The sequence below is a fragment of the Columba livia genome, chromosome 7 (assembly GCF_036013475.1).
Source record: "Columba livia isolate bColLiv1 breed racing homer chromosome 7, bColLiv1.pat.W.v2, whole genome shotgun sequence".
NCBI lineage: Eukaryota > Metazoa > Chordata > Aves > Columbiformes > Columbidae > Columba > Columba livia.
The window spans coordinates 20,187,394-20,213,583 of record NC_088608.1 but is presented as its reverse complement, the minus strand read 5'-3'; the positions used below and the strand labels follow the sequence as shown (position 1 = coordinate 20,213,583).

Sequence of the window (26,190 nt, the reverse complement as noted above, 5' to 3'; positions counted from 1 at the left end):
CTTGCCAATCTGACTTTGGTCCTTTTCAAAAAGAACCCAGTTGTGTCTGCCCAGTTCTGCTTTGTCTCCTGCTTGGTCTCACTCCCCCTTCTCATTGCAGTCACACAGCTCCTGCCTGCAGAGCAGCAGCGGGCTGCTTGGAGACACGTCCCAACACCTGCAAGTTTCATTTGTAACATCCTTGCTGAGTTATGCTTAATTCTAGACACTTGTTTTCCATCAATCTTTTAATGATCTCTTGCCACCCTGTCCTGTTCCATCTCTGTCCTCCCTTCAGGTTATGCGCACATAGACTCACACACATTTCCTGGAGTTGTCCCCCTCCTGTGTACGCTCCTGCCCTCCAGCCCTCTGGCTCCAGCCTCCTTTACCACAATCCTCATTCAATCTCAAACTCATTTCTGTTGCTTTTTGTTTATAATTGTGAAGGAAAGGTGCACTAGTTCTCTACTAAGAATGAAGCATTTATTAAAGAAGTTGAAAAATTGAAATATGTCATTTGCCTTTCGTACTTTTGTTTCCATGTGCTTTGATTTACATTATGCAAAATTCATTTGACAATAAGTCATAACTCAGAATGAGCTTAGAGGTTTCATTTCCAGCTATGTCATTTTATATTTAATAATTTTCCCCTTCTTTCTAGTAATCTGTTCCCTATTTTAAAAGGTTAGAAGCCTGAATGTATGCTATCTATTCCACCAAAATTCATCAAAGCCTCATGGAAGTCAACTCAATAACAATAAATAAGTTAAGTAGAAAGCGAGCAAGCACAACAAGGAATAAAATCTGAAAATGAATTTATTTCAATCCACTATTACAGCAGGTATGACACAGATGAGGGTTGAGTGCCAGGAGAGTGCACTGAAAACCACTGAGCTTTCCTTTTGTTTCATTGTGCAATAATGTTACATAGTTATTACAATCTGATATGTGGAATTTTTTTTTAGCATGGGTTGATTTCTTCCTTAGTGTCTCTCACTTTCTATTCAGGCATTTTATTCAAACTTCTTGACAAAGGTACAGCAGGGATGCTTTGACAAAAACTGAAAATCCTAGATTAGTGCAGAAACTGAATATGTATTAAAAATGTGTGGTTAGATTAGTGCCCATAAAATGAATGAAGTTCTTTTAAAAAGAACATATTAAATACATCCTTTTCTTACTCCTATCCCTAGAAACTCTGCTTTCATTGTTATTATTTGAGGTGTATGGTTAGAGAACCTGGAACCAATCAGTCCATTGAAGCTCATTCTTTCACATATATTAAGAAAAGGATTATTTTAATAGGTTAAGGGTACAGAGAGAACTTGCACGATCTCCCTGCATTCTCTTCATTCATACTCGCTGGTGCTTTCAGGGAGGAAAAAAGGTGGCACTGAATTGAACCTCTGCCGTGCTTCACTCTACAGAGTATACTTGGAATTAAATGGTGTAAAAATATTTCTTTCACATGAATATCTGGGGTTAGGTTTGGTAATAGTGGAGTAAAAAAAGTGACACTTTTATGTAATTAATACAGAGAGTTGGGTTGTTAGATACCCAAAGAGGTTATGACATATCACTACAGATCTAGAGTTGTTCACCCTACGTGGCTTTGGAGAGGGTTCAAACAGCAGCATGCTGTGCTAGCTAGCCAATTCAAGGCTGAAAAGGAGCATCAACACTATACATCTTTGTTAGAAATGAATGCCAAGAAATCCACAAGCCTCTTCCATGCCTCCTCTGAGAGGGATTATCCTTGAGACATGCAGAACAGCAGGCATCTTCCCTACTCAATGTTACACCGCCTGACTTTCCCCAGAGATCTTTGGTGACCTTTGGTACATCCATGTACACATAGATGCAGACCACAGATGGGATGATTCAGAAATAGCACAAAGGTAAAACGAAGAATAAATACTGGACAGCGATATATTTATACAAGTCTTTCGGATCTTAATGTAGAACCTTCCTTAGCAAAATGGCTATGAATAGTCAAGAATAAGGTTTTACTTAGCAGAATACCTTATGGAACAAACTAAGGAACTGGCTGCTTTGTTTATGTACTCAAATGTTTGTTTAAACAATGCATGCCCACATTTCCTCCTTTTACCTTCTTTGCCCAGGATACACATGTAGGATACAGGCTTCAAGAATAAAAAGGTCAGGTTTGTATCAGGAAAAATGGTACAGGCAGGTGTGGATGACAAGGCCGATTGCCTAGGGGTGAAGGAGCAACGTTTTTTGTAGCAGATGATGACTCGGATAGGAAACACCCTCTGTCTGACCTTATCTGCTAACTGCAAGTCATTGCCACTGCAAACAAGGATTTGCTTTGTCAGACTGTCAATACCATCTCTCATCATTGTTACAAATTCCCCCTTTTTTCACTGTTTGTGCTGGCTTTGGTCCAGACTCTCGCACCTCATGTTAAGAGCTGAATCCTGGGCTCTGTGGTTCCAACTCTGAACTTCAGCCAGCCTGGGGTGGGGGGCCCTGAGGAAGGGAACATCATAGGTGGTGACTGTCCCTGTTCCACCCATAAACAGTGTTAGGAAGGTCGCTGTGGCAATGTTATCTGTCACACGTGGTTTCAAGCTCAGTAACTTGAACCTTTCATCCACATTGTTTTTTAGGAAATGTAAAAACTATGAGCCTCATCACAGACTGACTCCCACTCAGCGGAGAGGGAAAAAAAAGGATGTTGTTAGAAGATGCTGTAGATCTTCTATTGTAGAAGGGTCTCGATTTTTCTTCTTACTGTTAACATACAAGTAATTCCATTTACATGATACTCACCATAGAATAAAACAAATGCAGTATCAGGGGAGACCACATGCAATTCAGCTTTCTTCATTTCTGTGCATTTGGTAAAGAATGAAGTATGATTTTTTTTTTTACATGTATTATTTTATCATCCAGATGACAAAGCAAAACAAATTAGTTTCAGTTTTTCTATAGGCATTCAAAACTGAAAGCTGTATATGTTTTCCTGGTTGCTTTTTCTTTTCCCAATGGAGGCAAATAATTTTTACAAAGCTGAAGAACTAGGTGATCTTTATGCTTGGAAGCTAACTAGAACCAGAGCCTCAGCCTGATGTCCTGAATTTTCCTAAATGTACCACAGCATTAGACGGTATTGTATCCAGAGGTGCTGAACACTATTAGTGCCCAACAGCAAGTTCACTTGCCATAACAATTAGCTACCATCAATAAAAGTCAAGGACTTTCAGTGACAGAAACAGCTGTGAAATGAAAACAACTGTTTACAGGAACAATACATTCCGAACACAGGTGATTCTCAGGTGTGCACGAGGACGGGAGTGGCGGGTGCTGCTCTGCAGGGCAGGGACTGTCACTCGCTGCAGGCCGGCTGCTGCTGGCACAGGCGCCAAAGCCCGCTCAGCTGCAGCACCACTGGGAAAAAGGGCCAGTGATGGACTGTCCCAGCACACCAGAACTGGTTTTCTGAGTGGAACCACAAAAAATGTTGTGCTTTATTCCCAGTGCCTGTAAAACTCTACTCAGTAGAGAAAAATCCTACTGCCGGACAAGCAAACACAACTGGGAAGAAAGTTCTCTTGACTTTCAGGTCCTTTCTGATATTCCTCTATTTCCTTTAGCGAAAACTATTTTTCATCTATAGCATAGAGAAAAAACTAACAGAAAGCAACCCCCTACATAGCCTACTCCACATAATGGGCAGAAGTTTTAGCAGTTATCTCCTTGTTAATGCTACTTAAAAATGTAAGCTTCAGTATACTTCTAGTTATTGAATGTTACCCAATATATCAGAAAGCAATGTCCTTATTGATATTCAGCTGTAAGCTAAGAAAATACATCTGTCAAAAATACATGCATGTTATTCTCATTTTTTAAATTAGTGAATGAGCTCACTTCTAACACATAGATCTTGGATAAATTTTTATATCTCTTTTTTGATCAATTGAATTTATTCATATGATCTGTCTGCAGGCTAGGGAGATGATAATTTTTTCCCATTGAATGTAGCATTGCCATCCAGAAACCTATGGACCAGTTAAAACAAAACACAAAAAAACAACCAACCAAAAAACCATCCAAACAACTAAACAACAACAAAAACAACCCCAAACCAAACTCCAGCATGTTTTTCTATTTGCATAACCATGAACAAAATACACTCCTTCCTATATTATGTAAACTTTTTTTCGAGCAAAACCATGTGCTAGTGAACACGAGCTCTCTAACATACCAATTTGTTATAATTCCATATAGATTTTTCTGGTTTTTTTGTAATAGTTTGATTACAGTCAAGATTCATCTCAAAAGTGTGGTGGTTCATCTCTCAGAGGAGAGTTGAAGCAATGGGGTCTGGACAGATATTTCCTCAGAGGTTTACAAAGGCTTCTCTGAAGAGAAGGATGGGATTAGAAAGTAACACAATTCACTCTGTACACATAATACAGAGCAAATGGAGAATTCATCATATAGCGTCAATCAGTGAAAGTCCCAGAATCTTTTTAAGGATGTTTATACGATAGTGTTATCAGACTCCATTGATTCCACAAGGGGCTGAATGCTTCAGTTTGCCCCAACAGCAGCTGTAGGGGCCTCTTTGAGGCAGAGAGCTCTAGAGGCCACTGAAAAAGAGCAGAAAGAAGGGGAATGCATCAAAGGATCAATATCCTAAAAGTTAACAGAAAGCAGCCTGACTGCTTTAATAATGTTGAGACCAAAGCTGCACAACTGTAGACTATAGATGTCACCCTCTGTTTTGGGAACGATGTAAATACTATGAAGTTTAATTTGGATTTTATTAGTTCTTTATGGCTTGATATTCCAAATGAAACCACAGCTGGGTACTGACTGACAAAGAAGAAATTATTAGGTGTATTATATATATTCTATATAAGGTGTATTAATACACCTTAATGAAGTAGAAAAATCCTTTATAACGGATTAACTGGTCTGCTCATTTTTTACTTGGGAACAGGAGCTTCAGAAAGTGAGAAAAAGGTTTTACTATAACTATTCAAAACTCAAAACATGGTTTTAGTTTTTAAGGACTTGTATAATAAATCTTTGCATTCTTACTGCATTTAGATAATTTGTTAATCCCAATGAAAGAACAGTTTAAAGTCTATGAAAATTAAAAACCCATTTGTAGTTCCTAGTCCCATAGTTCCAGTGGCTTTAGTATTAATTTTGTTTTAGATTTTATCTGTGTTTTTAAGTCAGGTGAGGAAAAAAGCTGTATTTAAAAACTTAATTTTCATAAGAAATGCTTTAGCTGGAAGAGGTTTATTGATTTTTAGGGCTGGGTTTTGGGAATTGAATTTTTCTGGAGTATAACATCTTATTTACTGGTGGTTGATAAACTGCAGAGTCACTTGCCAGCTGGCTTCAGGTAAAGAAAGCTGATTGATAGGCCAGGACATACACACAAAGAACAAAATGATAAAAATGGTTGAAACTTTTTCCTTTTTAGTCTAGAGTCAGTCAGGCTAGGTATTCATTTGGTTTGAACAGGATCATTCTTATTATTTGCTGCCTGCATTATTCTACCTCCTGTAGGCACCAATCATCATTACAGTTTCTGTCTACTAGGCTCTTAACATTCTGTATGAATAAATGGTTTGGACATTCTATACAGTATCCAAATGCTTCTCATCATACAGCATAATTTAGACGTTTAGCCATTTGTCAACTGCAATTTTATCTCCTCTGTATCAAGATGTGTGTGCTAAACAAAGTACTCCAGTGTTCAGGAATAAATGAAAAAGAAATATATTAAAATAATTCACATGTTAAATGCAGAGGTAGAAAGCAATAGCTTTTCCAAGGCTTTTTTGGAGGTTTCTAAAATAATCTAATGACTAATTCCTGCAGCTTTCTATACAGGACAATTTGTTAGGTGAGGTTAATAGTAAACAAACAGCTGCATCACAGTACTTCATTTCTTCTTTTCTCTGCCTTACTGCTGTCTGAACCTTGCCTTAACCTGTTCCTTGCTGGCCATGGTCTGCAGGCAACTGCTTTTCACACCTATTGACTCTGGTTCTTGACCCGTGGTTGGAAAGAGCTTGGTCTCTCAAAGGGAGGTGCCTTCTCAAAGGGTCAGAAGCCCAACTGCACCCCCAGCATTTTGCACTTCGGTTGATAAAGAATTGGCAGCAAGGCCAAGAAATCCTGTACAATACCAATATTTCATAGCTGTCTTTTCTGTCATCAGATGTGTAACAGAGACTGAGAATGGCAATAGAGTAATCTTAATTGGTATTAACAGTGATTCATCATCTAAATTAGAAGTATCTGGAGGACCACTGATTTTGGTGAAAAAACATGAAATTAAACTGCTATTATTAGAGAGGTGTATCTTTATTAGGCACACTTTTTTTTAAATTCAGGGGGCTGTGAATGCGAACAGTTTTCATGAGGACTACAGAATATATATTTAGTACATTCCTTCTGTTATGTTTTGAATGTCTAGAACATACCAGATTAGACCACAAAAACTCCTTATAATGTTTGGAACAAATCACTTTCTATGAAGGCTACTATCTGCCTGTCATGTGTAGCCAAAAAACTTTTAGGGCATTAAATTAATGCATGCAGGCTGTCCGCCAGCCAGACACATGGACAGAAACATGCAGCATGGAAAAACATGTATGACAAGTTTGTGGCTTTAGAGGCTTCTCTTTTGACTACAAGCTCTCACCATTTTAATCAACACACCATCCAGTCTCCTGTACTAGCAAAGGGAAGCAGGGACTCTCTGTCATTTACCTTTTGGGTTCCCTAATATAGGCAAAGAAGGGATTCCTTATACAGCACTATTGAAAGATCCTTCACTGCATCACATTCTGTGTGGAAAACAGGCAAATAAAAAACACTGTCCTATTCATCAAGGTCTTGGAATGATTAATTTTGGCATTCCATCCTGACCTTGTATCTTATTATACCAAACACATAAGCAGGAGAGTAGGAAAGTGCAAATGACTGGGCTGTTTTGTGAATGGTATTGATCTCACTGGTCCCATTCTTCATGAGAGCAAAGAGCCCTTAGTTGTTTACCTGCTTAATCTATTTTGAAGGAAATGCTGATCACAAGTTTCCTTAAAATTAGTCAGCAGATAAAAACAAACAAATGAAACAACAACAAAAACAAGTCTGCACCAAACAAGCATAATCCACATGGAGGATATGACACCTGTTCAGCATCTCTAGAATCTGCAAGAATAACAAATGATGTAGTTGCTGAGTAGGACTTCTTACTTTCCTTTTTAAAGCAACTGTTAATTTAAGAAGACATTAATTGTTACTGATTTAGGTAACTTTATCACTTAAAAAAAAGCACTGAGTTCTCAGCTTCATCCTCAGAGGAGTGTAAAACATCAGCTAAAGGGCACTATCATAACAGAACCTGCTTGCAGTGCAACTCCTGCAATTTTACCTACATTCAGAGTTGCATTAAGGAGAACTCAGCAACATCATTTAGTTCGTGCCTGACTGACTGTCCATGTATCTGGCAACTGAAATCTACCATGGTTCAAACCTTGGTGCCAGACTGCACCAAGCTGAAGGAAGCTGCTCATTAGTCAGTCTCTGCTCAGACTTACTATAATTGTCATTGAAATATCTTCTTACATAGGTCTGTGGCTCTAAAACAAGTCGCTAATATGTGGGTAGGAAGGAACAGGTGGTAACTCCCTGGGTAGTCTGATACTAGGCAGCTTTAACACAATTCAGTCTAAAATCTTCTTCACTGACTGGAATGCAGCTGTGTGTTCTGGCCGACCTCACCTCGATCCTCACGGAGCTGGAGACAACCTGTAGCTGCATCAGCCACAGTCACCAGCTGGGTCTTGTCAGCACAGACTGATGACAGGGACCTTTTGCCAGTCATGTGCAAAGTTACTGTGATCTGTAACAGGTTCATAGGTGACTCCCTGAAAACCCTTGAGGGATCTGGTATGTTAACCATTAAATTGCTAGTATTTAAAAGTTAGAACAATACCACATTACATACATCACCTTTTAGGCATACTATGACAGAAGAATTTTTTAAGCTCAATTATGCCAAAAGTGTAATTCTAAGTAATGAGTTAACACTAATGTTTGAAATTTAGTATTTGCTTGCTGAACAGCAATACTGGACGAGGAGCAAGATTGCTGGGCTTTAACTGTGATTTGCTAGTGTTTCTATTTTGTCTCACCCCTATAGATCATTTTATTTGTCTTACAACTTGCATAACCAATGTATAGCCATCTGAAGGTTGGGTGGAAATGCTGGGGAAACACTGCAGTGAAAATTAAGGGTTCAGTGGCACTAACTCATAAATAGACAAAACAGGTTTTCAAATTAGTCTTCCCTGCTATGAACTTTGGTTTTGTATGTTTCAAAGAGACTAAAGCCAGCTATCCACTGTGGTTACAAAAATCTGATTGAGGACTAATATTTCATTTCTTTCTTTAGTTCTCTTATGTCTTTAAACATTTAGATTTTTGGTAGGTTCCTTCCCTAGATACTCTAGGATTTGTACAGCTCTGTATCACTAAAGACTTGAAATACCAAAGTCCGTTATCTTGCAATATGACTGAAATATAAAAATAGGCATTTTATAATTATACTTCAGGGAAAGACACTTCAACAGAGGTTATGTGAGACATACTGCAAATTTTTCATTTGTATTAATTAAGCCCTTATTTCTGTTTCTTTAAATGCCAGAAATCCCTTCTTGTTCTTTTATTTTCTTAGAAATTATTCTGAAAACAAAACACAAACCTATTTTATTCTGAAAAGCTTTTTTGTAATAACTGGCATTGCCAGAATTCTTCATATCCTGCTTTAGTTGCAGTACTTATATTTTGACATTTCACATGCTTAAATCATACAGAAATGATGAGGGCTTTATCATCTATTATAATAAAAACATTTTAAACGTACTAGGATAACAAAGATGTCTTTAGTATAATACTGACAAAGCAAGTAATTTTGTATGTCTGATTAGCCCATGAGAAAAGAGACTGCATCCTGATTATGAGCATACTACAAAAATAAAATAAAATGAGCACTTGAAGATCTATTTTGTTCTCATCAACTCGATGCCCGTGATGAATGATGAAACGTACTGTCAGCTTGAATGCCAGTGCTTCTAAAAGTTACATAACCTTATCCCACCAGCACACACGCACAAAACCAAATTTGTGTTGTTGGGGTTTTTTTTGTATATTTTGAATACTTCCACCAGTACACTCATACAAACTTGTGTCATTTTGTTTGCAGTTTGGCTGCTGTCTGTGCTAAGAATATGCTTTGACTGTAAACTTGTAGGTTCATCGGGAAAACTGTAGCATTAAGAATACAGAATATGTAGCATTAAAGATAAGAGTCAGAATTTAACCATGAAATTATGGCTTTGAGTCACAAAACTGCTCTTTCTGGACATTTACAAGTGTGGTGTAAAGCAGCCAACCTGACTGGCCGGCAGCCCTGGCGCAGACACGGGAGTTACTCCAGGGGCATAATCACACTGCAGCAACTCGGCTGTTATTCCCTACAGGACTGTTGCTGACGATCCAAGTTTTATCAGCCCAACCTTGTTCAATATACCCTTGCAGCCAAACAAGATACATATTTGTATTTGTAGATACTTATAAGGACAAAGGGAGCAGAAGCAGAATTCCAGCATGTTCTGTATGCCATACCTCAAATTCCTGAACACTTCCCTGAGAGGGCTCAGGATTTGCATGTAAGTGCCTACACTTCGGGTGACTGTTGGTCTAGAAATAGAGATTTCATAGATGTTCATTTTGCCTCTTGTAAATATCTGCATTTTAACAGCTCAGTGCCAAGCCATTAAATACAATGAATGATAAAATTAGAACACACTACTATTACTACGTGCATTTCCTCTGTAGGGCCTGAAAATCCCAATGTTGTACAAAGTGTAATTCTCCACCCCCCACCTCACCCCGCCCCTTTTTTTTCAGGGAAAAAAAACTCAGCAAACTTACCTCTCCTAACCCATATTCACAGAAGCAAGCATGATTGAGCCTCTTCACTCTCCACAAAAAAATGCACTTAACTAGCACATGTAAATATCAATTTAATAGGTAGCTACTGAATAAAACAGGTTACTGCTACTATGCTTATTTGTTACATCCTTTTTCCACTAGTAGTGGTTTCGAATATTTCTTCTCAATCAACTTGAAGTGGTCTTTAAAAATTACAAAACACTGGAAGTGCAACAACAAATTGTAGACAGTCTTCAAGACATTAATTATGTTGACTTTACAAAGTTTGTATCTGTGATGAAATGCTGAATTCCCAGTTGACCTCAGAGATTTTCCAAGGTAGAGAGAAAGAGGAGGATTGTCAACAAGCCCATCACATATGAAGCTAAGGTCTGTAAAAATCCAGCTTACTAGAAGATATTTCTTTTCCTTTAAACATGTTTTTTCTTGGCAGCAAAAATTACAAATTCAGAGATACCCTATAATTCATATATATATACATATATAATGTGGATTGAATCATTGACAGCAAACTAAGTGCTTTGGAGAAGGGGCTGTTTTCCTTTTTTATATTTACACTGCCTCACACAAAGGCATCCAAGTTACATACATATAAGGAAAAATACTATAATGACAACATGACGTGTAATACTACTACATGTAATACTACTGATAAAAATAGAATGGCTTTAAAATTAAATGTGACCCCCTGAAAGATGTTCCACTTTGCAGTGCTATATGGCTATCTCAGAAATTAAACTACGTTGCTGTACCAGACTTCTGTGAATGTAACTACCACTGCTAACTCTGGCAGAGTATCAGTTGACTGCAATCCAATATCAGTGCCCCTCAGGAAGAGCTATTTACCTAAAAATCACATCTTCCGCCACAGTCAAAAAAAAAAAGTCATTATAAAAGACTGAGTATGGTGTCTGGGATCATCTGAAAAGCCACCTGGTATTTCCAGATTGAAAAGGAGTATTTTCACAAGATGTAACAAAATTTTATATACTTTCACACTTAGATACTAAGAAACTAGAGCTGGACTTCAGCAAAAAGTAAGACAGAATTTGATTTAAATGGCTAAAAGATCCAGATGGGCTGGGTTGTGCACATTCTAAACGCCAGTGCCATTTAAACGTTCCTAATCCAGTTCTAGGTTTCCCAAGTTTTGCCCCTTCTTCCCCTAAGATGTTGGATATTTGGATCCGGTACTTTGGATCAAATCTTCTGCTTCAGGTTCATAAGGACAAATGTGTAACCATTTCCACAGGGTTAAGGTAGTTCAAGAGCACACTCTAATAAAAAAAAGTTGCAGCAGGGACAAAAAACTTCTGTTCCAATCTACTGTTAATAAATAAAATAGGCATTATCCAGGGCAGGAAAGAAGATCTGAAAAATGCCAAATTACAAAATCAACTACAATTAATCATCTTCTTACTGCTCCAGCAGCTCTAATACTTCAGAAAGAATGCATAATAAGAATCTCGTAGTCCTAGCTAGCTTTTATACCAACTTTCCAAGGATTTTGAGAAACAGTTTATGAGAGTATTAGGATCATTACTGGTGATAAAACAACAATCTTGTTGTAAGTACCAACTATTTCAGCTGAAAGAAATCTCAGGAAGATTCACAACAGTAGATATTTTAAAAACCACATAAGAGATTTCTACTCTGCCAAGGAATGCAAACGTATTTGACTCTGCCTTGGTGTTCCCCATGTTCCTTGTCCAGGTCTGAACAGGTAAACTGACTGGGAGGAAAGAAGGAATAGAAACAATATACTTAATATTTTAAGAGACAGATGAAAAAAGTTTCCAGATGTTAGACTGTTTCTTAATAAAACATTCTTCTTTGTATTAGTACTGGAAATGTTGTTATGCTATTTCAGAAGTACAATAGAATGAAGGTGGGATAGTAGAGAACTCTATACAGCAGGAACTGCAGTGTCTAATCCTCTTCTCTTTTAAGTTATTAGTTTTACGTGCTTCATTCATAATAGCAATCCCAAAGAAATAAATGTAAAACATGTAAATGTATATAGCAATAATTAAAACTTATGATAATATAAGACACATAAAAATCAATTAAGGAAAATGAGAATAAGAGAAAAATAGAAAATGTTACAGAAGGCAGCTTCTGCCTTTTAGTTAATAAGGAGTGTTTCTGAAATTCAACAACTGTTTCTCAGTAAAATGTACATCAAACAAATCTATTCAGAAGGTGGCATCACACAAATTCTGAATAGTGAAACAGCTTTTGGAATCAATCTGAGGTGTTGCTTCAATACCAAAAGATCTCTTTGGGAAAAAAAATATTGGACTTTTATGAAAAAATGACAGAAGTTAAACTGTTGGAAGAAGGCTAAATGGAAGAATCAAATACCTCAACTGTCAGCAGAGAAGAAAAAAAACCTCTATCACTTAGAAAGGTTTGGAGAAGTTAGTAGTCTGCAAAAGCAGAAATATGAAGGTTTTTGGGGACTGTTTGGCTAGGCTATACAGTCATAACTTAGTTAACTTCAGCTGCATTTTGATAGTGTGCATTAGTCAAGATTCTGCTATCAAAGTTTTGTGAAGGCCAAGTCCACTGGGTTTCAAATTGCTTTCAAGAATAACATCCCAGTTTTTTAGACATCTTAGAGTAAGATTTCTTATTGAAAGCATCCTTCAAGGTGAGGGGCTGAGCCTGGAAAGATAAAAGGGGTTGAGAACTATAAACATACGCCATCCAACGTTCCAAGAGATTGCAAACCCTTTTGTGGCAGTTTAACTGCACAGCACAACTAGTGTTCTGTCTGAATACTAGCATGGCCTACAAATGCTAAGAAATACCTTTCGTTTTCATCTGAACATCACACTGCTTGCCAGGTTCTTTAATCATCTAATTAAGGAGAGTTCCTAACATTTTTGATTTTCTAATTCACTTTGAACAAATGCAGTAATTGCTGAGGAAAACACACTTGATCTCTGTGTACAGTATGTGAGAGAAACTTGCACCAGTGCTCAAAGGAGTGAAGCAATTAATTTAAGCTGTAAGACAGTATCATTGTATTGATTCAACAAGGAAAAAATATTTGTGACGTTTTAAATATTATATTTAAATGGAAACCTTTAGCAATATTTGGACACTTTTTGAAAATGCTGAATACTACAAAAATAAGAAATCAGTGTTATGGTTGTAAAATTCATGTATTACACTTGCAGTTTTGATAATACCAAAGTGTTAAGGCTGTGCTTTCAACAAAAGTAATTCCAGTCTGACATATGACGTATTCTGAAAGAAAATAATTAAGTTATATAACCAAGTAATTATAAAGGTTTCCATTAAAGATGTTGACATTTCATAGCTAAGCAGCTGTTCTTCTAAATGCAGTGGCAGCTTAACTTTGGAGTAGGGTCCATCAGATCCCCCTATGATTTGCCTGTCCTCATTTTGTTAAACAAAATACAACTGGCAGCACAGACTTCCTGTCAATGAGCTTGTCTTAAAAATACATGACTTGGGATTGTCGGGACCTTGTTCACTCAGGATCTGTCACGTAGATCAAAATACAGGTTTTCCTTCTCCTCATCAGGTCTATTCATTCCTCCCATCTAGCCAATATATCAGTGTTCTGCTCACCTAATTACAGCCACCTACAAATCATGTGGGAATGACGTGCTCCTGACAGCCTGCTGACATGCGTCCTCTACCTGGTACACCGCAATGGCTCTGTCACCTAACATTACTAACAGCATCCATTTCATCTTCTTATTTTATACAATGAGATATGCTCTGCCAGTGTAATATTCAGCTCTAACCAGTTTGAGTCAAATTATCAGCATAGTGCATTTCACGGGACTCCCATTATATCCCACAGATACAGTATAAGCTGCTCCCTAGCAACTGCAGCAAAAGCGTACCCCTTTATGTATTTTTCCCAGCTAAAGAAACCAACTTGCTGTTTTATGAACTTAATATATAAAACAATCTTGGCTACTGTCAGCACAAATTATTCTGATTAATGGTCCTTAAGATACGTTTTTAGCCCTTTGCCTAGTATGGACTCTGATACTGAAGCTTCTCTTGCAAACCTCCCACCTCAATAACTTTAGCACCAAGGAAAAGAAATATTTTTCCAAACTGAGAAATATCTTCCCAATAAAAACTAACCATTTATACAAGAATTATAATCATGTCATGAGCTAGAAATCCATTTTATATGGGAAATGAAACTCCCAGCATCCTGGCAAGAGTGAAGACACTGGATTTATTTTGTGGAACACCAGAAAGACAGTCTCTTGATTGGACTCCATTAATATACTGAATGGGTTTGCAAATATTTTCAAAGGACTATAAGCTTTTAAGTAGGCTATTGCTTCCTGTGTCACCCCAAATCTATTTAAATGAACTTAGTTAATATTTGGAGAAAGCCAGAAATTACTACTCCTTGTTTAAAAAAACTAGCCTCATGCTTAAATTGCACCTAGTAAATAAGAAGATGTGGCAGTTGTGAGATTAGTATTCATTTAACACACGATAAAACTTTTTAAAGGAAATAACTGAGCAATAACAGCTAATTAATACTTCACACATGAACAGAATCTTCAACAAACAGCATCAAAATTTAGGAAATTCCCCACTCTGCCAGGGGAAAGGGTATGACAGCAGACAGTAACTTCCCCAGGGAAATAAAGCCAAGCCTACTGCTCTCTTGTTATCCAGGCTGGTGTGGCTAGCACATTTAGTCAATGTTGTACTGCTGTATGGGGCCCTGTTGGTGAACCAAAACCATTACCAGAAAAAAAAAAAAAAGAGGGAATTGCTGAAGAGGGGAACATGGGAGCAGATGACGCATCTTTGATACCTCCTGGTACCAGATTTTTTGAATCTGGACTATTCATTTGTCTTCACAACAGAAAATGTCAAGGTAACTTCAGGCATATTTGTACTCTGGGTCTAGCTCTACGGTTGATTAGATTAGGTTCCATTATTTGATTACCTTGATTAGACTGTTGTACTTGACATGGTGGTACACTGCAGACAAGGATAGCCAGAGTAGAACGCAGTGCTGATCTTCCATTATGCAAAGCATATTTCTTAGTGATTGAGTCCCTCAGCATCTCAAAACCCAAGGACCTGTGATGACAAGACAGGCTCTCTGCAACAGTCTTGTCAAGCCACCCTCTTTGCTCTGGCCTCCCAGCATGGCTCAACTGTAGGAGGTCTCTTACTGATAGCTCACCAGTGATAACTACACCACCACAGCTTAGCATCTGCAACGATTAAATTTTGGCGTCTGAATTGAGTCATCCATAAAGTTTAGCTTTTTAAACAGTGTAATAATAATAATAACAATATATATATAAAATATACAAGATAAAAATATGCAAGATATACATTGTATTTGAGACAACCTCTTGACCTTGAAAGTTCTATTGCTGACAAACAGAATTACACTGAGTTCATGCTACAGTGGTATATACAGAATCTATTAAGTTCTAGATGTCCAAGGAGTAAATTTTAAAGCACCATTTTACATTCATCTATAACTGCACTGGTTTCCAGCTTTTACTTAAAAGATACTCATAGAATGCAAAAATAAAATCCCTGGTTAAAAGATGGTATGTACATGTAAAGCGCTGCATACCATCAACTGCCAACTCGTGCTTTTCTTTGAAACAGACTACAAGGTTCACACCTTAAGAAAAGCGAGTGAATACACCTCTGATTTTTTGTTTTTGTGCAGCTGAAATTACATTAGTGAGCATTAAAACAAATTCCTTAATCTAGAGAGCAGAAAAACCCAAACCAAACAAGAAAACTCCAACAAAAATTCACAAACCCTACCAATCACAATATCCTCTTTTAATGATGTGTAAGGTGAATTCTAACTTTTCCAAAAGGATAGAGAATGTTCCAAAACTAACTTCTGCCTTCTTCATTAGATTACAGTTCCATTCTCGCTTAATTCTTTTTTTCTGAACAACAAATACCGAACATTAGGGAAACATTTGTTTGAAATAACATTCACTAATATTTTCTCTCTTGATGTCTTTATATAATTCTGGTATACAAGAAAGCAACAGACACTGAAGAAAGCTTAAGTAACATTTTACAGGCAGTCCTGCTAACAGATCTGTTGTTTTCTACTTCAGCATAAAAATTACAAAATCCTTAAAAGTCACATGATTGACTCTGTGTTCAGTGAAGGGGTAGACAACTCCATTTAGGAGTTATACTATTCCTACACAGTTGTATTTTCTCAGCTGAGTCAATTAACACATAAGGAGCTTCATGCTACTGTGATTATATTGCTTCTAATATAGGAATAATTTTGATATCTTCTGCACACTGAGTAGAGTTCAGTGTAGTTGTGTTCATTTAGAGTAGTTTACTCTATATTTGGTCCACATCAAAAATAAAAGCAGTGCTACTGTCACACTTGTTGGCAATTTAAAATCAACCCTGAACAACCTTTAACTGAAGGCAGTAACTAAGGAAAAAGCAAAGCCTGTGTATAAATTTGCTCAGTGGGCATTGATACTAAATTATAAAAGACAAATAAAAACATTGCCACAGAGGAGATTAGTTTAATTTGCTGCTGCTTGTGTTGTGTTTGTTTTGTGGATAAAGAGACCAGCTCATGTTTTACAGATGTCAACACTTCTTACCACTACCGAATTCAGCTGAAAAACCCCTACTGCACACTTTCAAAAACACCTCTTATGCAACATTATTTTCTAAAAGGCACATAGCCCTCATGCTTCCAAAACTGATAATCATGCCTAAACAGTTCTCCTCTACCCTATCATGCTGTGAAACATATGTGCTTGGGTTGCAAATGGTCTAAAAATAAGTATATGCGTGTGTTTTTTTCAATTCAAAAATCTTATAAAGGCTAAGAATTTAGGATCTACATCATCTTCCACTGGCATGCAGCCTTGTGGATGGTCCAAGAGACAGCAGTTCCAGGACAGAAAACAGCACCTGTTAGCTGGCCACAGACAACAGCAATTCGAACAGCAAATAGCAAAAGCAGAGTAGACTTATCCTTTCCCATTAGGAAATTCTGTCTATCTCTGCAATTGTTACAGAGCTCTAAAGGGACTGAAATCTGTCCTTTCAGACAATAAACAACACCTCTGTTGACTGATACCTCTTTGATAAAAAGCATACCATGTGCTGCATGGGACTACACTTTTAGCATCTTCCTTCATATCCTTCAGTAAAACTGACCTTGAAATGAAATTCATACACAAGTTTATGTGAAGTTTTGACATGATCTTAAAACGTGGTCCTGGAGACCATCTGACTCTGTGAAGCAGACATGCATTTTTTAAAAAATCACAATGTCACTGCCACCAGAAGGCAAACGCTATACAGAAATTGGTATATTTAATAAAATGCCATTGAAATACATCCTAGCTCGAACACTGCTAAGTGACATGCCAAATTCCTGAATCAAAGTAATCATCTTCAGTGTCACCGAGTAACTAGCTGGCACCATAAAATGGCATTTCCGCTAGAGCCATGTATTCATCACTTCTTTATTGGGTGAACACTGGAGTTCAAACAGCATTTCCATGATAGAGTTCAATATGATGTCGCTGATATTGGTATTATGAATTGAAGCTTGATGCAAAGTTTTAGTAGTACTAGTACAGTCTTTAGTTCAATGAGGTTCTCTTTTTATGAACAAACATTCTATTGACTTTTCTGTGAGATTTATGTACTTTAGGTCTGGAAGGTCAGATCTTCTGTCTAAATCTTAATGACATAATCAAAGGACTAATTTTCATACCACTACACAAAGTATAACATAGCAAGAAGAGAGGGAAAGCTGTTTCCCCTTTAAGCTAACAACAGGCACTAAAATTTCTAGGTAACACCTTTTTGTACAGTTGAGTATTTCTTCATAACAAGAAATAACTGGGTGACACCCTCCACATGATTAAAGAGTTGTAAATTTGAAAGGAACAAAGCACCTTATGCATATAGCATGTCTTCCTATGTATGGATCAGAAGAGGAAAAACTGAAAAAGTTTCCTAGTTTATACTCAGAGAAAAACAAAAAATAATATACCACCTTCCTAGGACTGCTCTTCCCTCAAACCATCCTTGTAAAACACAGCATACAATTATTTTATTCATCTTTCTTTTCCTTTTCTAAAATGCAAATTTCTTTACCCTTTGTTAAATAAAAGAAAAGCGGCTTGGGAAGGAAAGGTGTAACTGGTTCAAAAAGCCGAGTGCAGTATACAAATTGCTGTGCAAAACAGGAAAAAAAATCAAGATTTGAAAAGGAAGATAGCAGGAAGTGTCACAGTTTTAACCCTTATCTAAAGCCAGAAAAATGTTAACATTGGTTGAGAAAAATATTATTCATTTGATCTTTACCACCATCTCTCTCTGTTACTTTCTCAAATATTAAATTGTACTGTCTTTGTATATATATTCAAAACTCCCATTAATATCAATGAAAGTTAAATGGCTGGAACACTAAATGGAGAAGAGAATATTGTTGTTTTGCTTGGAAAGCGCCATTTTCAGAAAAAAAAAGAATGAATGAGCTAAATAACAAAATTCCCTTTCCTCTGAGAATTCAAAATTCCTTTAAAACCTTAAAATGCATGTCAACTTTAATACTAACTATCCTACCAACTTAAATTTCTAGCCCAAACTTAGAGTTTTCACTGGTTTCTCACTCATTATTTCCAGAACCATTATAGTACAAAAATTGAGCAAGGTGTTTGAAATAGTACAGATAGTATCCTGATGAACTCACAGCCTGCACTTTTTTGTGGAGAAGGAAACTATAAATCTTCACAACACTGTGTTCAAGAGAAAGCTGTTAAATGCTCTGAAGGTCTGTTAACTACCTACATCCTGAAAAATGGATTCACTGAAATTCAGGGAAGTCCTGGCTTTTCACTCTCACGGAAAAGGGGAAACTCAAGGTTGACTGGAATTAACTGAGGTCTTGGAGATCACTTCTAGTTAGTCCAGTGGCCTTCAATGAGAAACTCACTTGGCAATCAATTACTTTTACTTTCAAAAAAAAATTATTTCCATCTACATACTTGTATATTAGCCTGTCTTTTATGCATTTGTTAACATTGGATATGGTCATTTCATTTGTATGCTTCTGTTTATTGTAACTGTTCCTTGCACAAAAATTATTTATGCAGAATAATAATACTGTTTGAAGAATAACTCCAGAGTGCTGTAGTTGAGGTTCTTCTCCAAAGGTGGGCAAGGTTATTACAATATTTCATTACCACAAAATAATACATCTTCAAATAGAGGCAGTATTAGCTTGTTATATGCTACAGTGGTACCAACTTTTCCTTGTAAAGCAATTTAATCACTTCCATATTGGCTATACATAAAATATTTGTGGTATGCTTCATAGGGAATTTTCATGACAATTTATTGTTATATTATTTATATAGTTAGAAAATCTATTTGTCTTTAAGCATGTCACTGCATCTCATTGAAAAATGTCTAGCCTAAGTTTTACTAGTTTAAAAAAAAAAAGTCTTTTTTCCAGTTGTAAGTCCTCAATTCAACCCCTCTGGGCTTCTCTACAGATTTTCTAAACCCCACATCATCTCCACAGTTCTTTTAATTATCTTTCGTAATACCACCTATCAGAACTGTTCAAAGACTATTAATCTTTGTCTTTCTAGACAGAGAAGAACAATCATAAATTTTAATATCCCAAGAGATAACACAGTACTGTAACTATATTATTATCCATGTAGCAGTAACTATATTCTGTGCCGGTTTGATTGAGAGTAAGTTAATTTTGTTCTTTTTCATAGTTTGCATGGTTGTTGTTTGGATGTAGTTTGAGAAGGAGAAAATAACACCCCAGGAAAGAGTTACTGTTTTTCTTCAAGTAACTTTTCAGTGTCTTTGGAACTCATTATGGGGCAATAGTATACAGCGTCTTATTTCTCATGGGTCAATCCTCATATTTCCAGTGTAATGTGATGGTTTTATTTTTAGGGTTTTTTTTTTTTTTTGGTCCACCTGTGCTAAGAATAACACTTTACCAGTCAGCTTCTGTTTTTATTAAAAAAAAAGAGAACAATGTTGGAACAATGAGAAAGTAAGAGCTTGTTATTATCTTAGTTCTTGTCTGGGAGCCAAGGACTTTTCTGAGCGCTCTGCCCACAGGTGTGAAGCAGTTGGGAAGGGAGCATAGATGGGACAGACCTTGACTGACATCCAGACTAATCAATAAGAATATTCTACACCATTAGTGTTGTGCTTCATATTTAAGGAGAGTCAGGTTTTCTAGCTAGAGAGACAGAGACTCGTTCTGCTTCTGCTCCATTTTGGTGGAATTCCATTCAGGAGTTCTGTTTGGGAGTTTATTTCCGTTCGTCCTTTCTGCAGCAGCCTCTGGGCCTTTCTGCCTTTTCCACTGGGACCGGCTGTTTGGGACCAGGGTGCTCTCCCTCTTCCCGGGAGTGGTTGTGCGATGTGGACAGAATTAGTGAGAAATAGCACTGAGTATCTTTTATTTTATTGTCCATTATATATGTATTATTAGTACTATCAGTATATTAGTATTATTTTGTAATTTGATTCAACTGTGTTTATCTCAGTCCATGAGTTTCTCCTTCCCCTTCTATTCTCTTCCCCTATTTGGGGCTTGGGGGAGTGAGCAAGTGGCTATTGTGGTTTTGAGTGGCTAGCTCGGGTTAAACCATGACAATTCTTACCTAGCTACTACATAGGAAAAGAAGCTCAGACTACAACAACTTTTATTCTATTATATTTGAAAGACAGGGTCATCACCTTCAAAAGCTTAAAATAATTTTATTTTTCAACACTGAAAATATACAAAAGTCAACCAAATAATTTTATTTTTCTCCATGGAAATAGTCCATCCGATAACAAAGTAGAGCTACCTTTATTAATACTATGCCCTTCTCCGCAAATCTGGCAAAAAGGTCATCCAGTGGGTTATGAAATCCTGGCATATAAGATTACATGTGCAAACCCAAAGCAATTACAGAATTCACAGGTAGTACACAAGACAACATAATGTATTAACAATTTGGCATACATTAATAAATGTGTAGGTACTGCATATTTAGTTTAATCTTTTCTCAATTCAAAAGCCTTCTAAAGTTCTGATCAGCATTTTTCTCATTGTGGGAAATGCTAGGCAGGTCCTCAGGTGCATGAAGTTTCCCCTCTGCCAGGGAAGCAAGCTGTCGCAAAGCCAGTGAACAGCTACTTGATTCTGTAGTGTCCTCAGCACCAACAAAGGTTTGGCTCCTGCCACCTGGCTGAGGCTCCTAGGGGACCAAACTGTAGTACACTTGAGCTTCACCCATCCAAGCAAGTACAAGTGCTACCAGGTACACACATACGTTTGCGTGTCTGAGAACATTTTCAGAGCAAGGAGATCTCAGCTGGCTCTCCCAGCTGCTCTCTAGCAGTTGGGACCAACTAGTTACAGCACACAGTGACCAGAAAACAACTTGGAAACTGATCCAGCATGTCCAGCCAGGACAGCTGCTCTTCATCATCTCTGGCCCAAGCAAGTCTGCTCTGGGGTTCGGGGCAACAGGGAATCCGGGAGCCAAAACTGACAGCATCTCTGCTGCCCTGAGTAGAAACTGCTTAACTCGTTCTGTAACTCTGTCTCAAAGACTATAAAGAAACAAGTGCTACTAAAAACATTTCTAATGTAACATACTGAAACTGATGTCTAGTATTAATCACTGTACTTTTTATTCAGAGGATGTTTCAACATAAAGGATAGTAAGATGCTTCTCTCTGTCTGCAAACACATGCTATGTCTTAAAGAGAATTACAATATACCTCTTAGATAGTAAATGTAATATTTTTAATACAGCTGCTTTAAGCCGTGTTGTTAAAACTGTGATTAAAAATTACTTTCAAACAAGTGCATGTTATAGAAATGTAACCTTGCTTATAGGTCATATTGGCCCAATAAAATAAAAACTGATAGAGTTTGAAAGATGGGCAAAACAATTTTTAAAATAAATTTGGGTGTCTCTGTAAAAGTTAGAACCGTTATTGGTATCTTGCTAGAAAGAACTGCATTAACTGTAATCCTGGATAGTAGAGGCTCTAAGCTAGTTCCAAAATATCAGGTAACATGCAGTCAAAGTCAAAACCTAGCAGAAGCCTATTGGGATGGTCTCCCTGTTATGTGACCCAACACTTCTGCTACATCATCCACATTCATTCGCACATTTTACTATGACTTGATAGTAGTCTGATACCTAATACAAATGTAACATGCTCAGAGGAAAACCTATTACTTGGTTATCTTCTGTGCAATTCTTATTGAGCCATTTTGCAATGTGTCATTGTATGTTTTACTTTCTAAAAATTAATTAATTTTGTTTCAGAAAACTGAAAAGACAAAATGCCTGAAAGTGGACAGCTGATCCTGTGGCATGACTTTCCTCTCCAAAAACCTGCAGGTGAGATTTTTTCTTTTACTAGAAAATTCTCTTGCCACATACTTTTGTCATGAGCATTCCTGAGATTACAGCACTGTCTAATTCTGTCAAATGATAAAGAACAATTTTACAATGTGAGGTGCAGTACCAAATTCACTTTGCAGAAGACTTCAGGTGATATCAATATCAAATTGTAAAGAGGAAAAATTGTGGTTTCTTCTCTACAAATGAATTCATACAAACATCTTAGTTTGGAACTTTTCAGAGTTGTCTGCTTATGTTTGTGCTAGTAACAAACAATAGTACTTCATTTACAAGAGGGAGTCTTTTCATGATGAGAACAATCAGGTGGGGGAATAATCTCCTCAGGGAAGTGGTAGATTCCCCAACACTGGACACTTTTAAGATTCAGCTGGACATGGGCCATCTTGTCTACTCTCTGCTTTTGCCAAGAAAGGTTGGGATAGATGATCTTTCAAGTTCCTTCCAACCTGGTATTCTAGGATTTCCCTTTTAGTGAGGATGTTACTGAATAAACAGTATAGAACTTCTAGAAGTTAGTTCCTAGTTTAACGAGGTTTTTTGTTTGATGCCTCTACACACACTTTTGTTCCTACCCACATCTATCAAGATTTTTTATTTTCTCCAGATACCCATAATATAGTATTTCAGTAACTCCCCCTTACTTGAAACTAGGACATAATGTGTTGAATTCTGCTCCAATTGAGTTCTAATTTCATAAGATAGACAGAATATATGGATAAAACAATTTTATCCCAGTAGCAGTATCTTTTCCATGTGAAATGTTTCATATGATCCAACTTGCAACACCAGTAGCAGACTGGATGCTAAAATTCTATTCCAGACTTTTATAATCTATTTCAAGCCCTGATTTATCAATGGGAATGTTTGACTTCATACAGTAATGCGAAATCTACACATAAAAATTTCCAGTTTTCAGAGTTTGCAAAACATTTTTTCACCTGAGCTGCAACAGAGCAAAATATTTGTGTAACAGGTATTACAGAACATAAGTAGTAACGTGCTCTTTAGCAAACAGGATAGAGGTGAATCCCAAGCAAGTATATGCAGACTTGAGACAGCACAATCAGCCTGACCTATTTGCCACTAACTTGGTGAGAAACTTTCATTGGAAGCTTAATTCATGTGATGAAAATCTGTAGTACGATCATCTGTGCTTATACAACTGAATTTTTCAGCCACCTTTTAGCAGTGCTGTGTTACTTCCTAGCTTATTTTAAGCAAATACAGCAAGATTTGTTTTATGATTACATTTGAGAGAAGATGAATTGTCTGAGGTGTTCTAACAAACATGTAGCATTCTCAAAACCTTGACAAAAACAAAAAGCTATTTGGTTTACTTAAAAAGTCTGAAGTCCAAGCAAAATCTATTATTTTTCTACATAGAAAATTCTTGCAAATTCTGAAAGATTTAAATAAATTTCATAAAGTAATTTTTTACAGTAAAATGCCATGAATGTACTAATGTCACTCTTAATAGCTGCCTAACAGACCAAATGATTTATTGAGATTTAAAGTGTAAAAAAACGTATAGAGAAGAAATGAAGTGGTTTAGAATATTTTGTGCATGCCCACAGCAGTGTGCCTTCCTTTACACATATCATCCTACCTACACAAAAGTATTTTTTCTAAGGAAGAATATGTTAAAATGTGGTTGATGATTCTGAAGTATCTTATAAAATGTTAGATGAATGATTGCATACATCTTAAAACAAGAAGATATTGTCATAATCAAACAATGGAAGACAAGTTCCACTTTTTATGCTGATAGTCTGTTTAAGGCAGATAAGCAGAGTAATTCGCACTGCTCTATCAGTATGCTGCTAAATGTATTCAGCACAGATTTCATCAGCTACTACTACTGTGCCCTAAAAGTGATGAAGAAAAAAACCCCACCAAAATACCCGTGCAGACTATGCATTAACAGTGCTCATGTCCATCCATGACATCCTTACAGGCTATCATGAACTCACTATTCCACATTATACTAATCTCAAGCTGCATCAGCGAGCAGAAAGCTGACCATGACTTTGCAGCTACTGTACACAAGGACATGTTTGCCATGAAGTAGCACTAAGGGAGTTTCAAGCATATCACACAAAAGGGATACCTCAAATCCTCTTCCTGTGGGAAACCACTGCCCTGGTCTTGGTTGCTACAGATTCTGGCAAACAGCACTGATTAAATAGATCAGGAAGCTGACTTTAAACCACCCGTTACTAAATTCAAATAGTAGATATATTTGTTACATACTTGAATACATGCTAATTTGAAAAAGCTGTTTTGGTGAGCTGTGTTAGTGTAGGAAAATAAACTGAAAGAAGAATCCTATTGCTGCAAGCACCTACAGTTTGTATCACAGTCTTTTAACCAGAGTTACACAGCAGACGACCTCATCAATGGACAGTAGAACAGCTGGGGCATTCCTTCAAAGGATGTAAAACAGAATCTTTCAAGCTAAATATTTAAATTAACAAAGCAGTAGGTTGACTACTAAAATAGTCCTGTACTTCTTCCATGTACTTGAACAACAATAAATCAAGGAAGAGAACAGTGCTTCAGGATGGGGTTTCACAAGCACACAAGGGAATTTAACTGCTGCCTCTCAACCATCTTGCTCTTCTCTTGCATTTATCTTCACAGTTCTGTGTCCTCCCTTGCATCTGTCTTCATAATGTCCTCTGTGAAGCAAACTCAAGCTGGCAGAAAGTGGGTTTCTGATTTTTTAAATTTATTTTTGTTTTTTAATACCAGTGGCCAGCGGGGAGGAGTTAGTTGTCTTCCACCAGACTGATGTGCTGAAGTGGTTCTGCAAATGTTAGGAACGATGGAGTCATTGTGACTGGGAGAAGGGAAGACAGGATCATCACAGACAGCAGATGAAGTCACGCTGCTGTGAAACCACATTTATTACTAAGTAACACCAACTAATAATGCAGCACACTAACAATACATTTCTAATGTTTCTTTAAACCTCACTCTCAATGCTGTTTGCAATGCAGCAGCTCTTCTAAGTGACCTGCTCTGAATATCAAATGACCAGCCTGGTTTTGAACAAGGAACCTGAAGAGATCCTTTCTAAATGGTGGGCTTCCAGCTAAACCTCTGATAAAACTGGGACAGAGGAGGGGAAAACCTTTGCTTAACATTTTCATGTTACTATGAAATGTAGTTCACAAATGGAAGATTATTAGTTAGATGGTATTGGAGTTAAGACTGTTGTGTAGTGAATTCGTAGAGGCTAGGAAAGCATTCAAGTTATTTGAGTAAACATCTCTTTGTACTCAGATATTTTTTTAAAGCTTCTTTGGTTTTAATTAAGCATAATTTTAACAGCAATCAGTGTGGATCAAACACCATATACCACAATTCTCATTTCCCCATTCAATGCAGTTGGATTAAGTGCTGTGAATGGCATATTTCAGAGTTTTCTTTCTTTTTCATCTGCTATGGATTTCTATACGCAGCCTTAACCTGTTAATCCTCTGAGCTCATGTTTGCTGAGGTTTAAAGAAAGAAAAGCAAACAAACAAAACCAAACCAAAACCCCAAACAACAAAAAAGGAAAGCCTGTGTTACATACATGTCATTTTTAAGATCTATGAAGACCCTGGTGGATTTGCCACACCACTTTCATCCTTCTCAGACATCAGACATACACAAGAAAAAGTCATAAGGAATTATACTGTTGGCAAAATTAGGACAAAGGCAAGAACATGCCTTTGAGCAC

At 37.0% G+C, this 26,190-nt stretch overlaps 1 protein-coding gene and 1 long non-coding RNA gene across 5 annotated transcripts in view; one reads left to right on the top strand and one right to left on the bottom strand.

The window, feature by feature from the left end:
* The window catches only part of LOC110360781 (uncharacterized), a 152,387-nt gene extending 129,874 nt beyond the window's left edge, over positions 1-22,513 (top strand). Inside the window, exon 3 of the long non-coding RNA XR_010473846.1 lies at positions 22,365-22,513. This is a non-coding gene — a long non-coding RNA (uncharacterized LOC110360781). The remainder of the gene's footprint in view (positions 1-22,364) is intronic.
* The window catches only part of B3GALT1 (beta-1,3-galactosyltransferase 1), a 196,648-nt gene that overhangs the window by 164,925 nt on the left and 5,533 nt on the right, over positions 1-26,190 (bottom strand). The window lies entirely within an intron of this gene.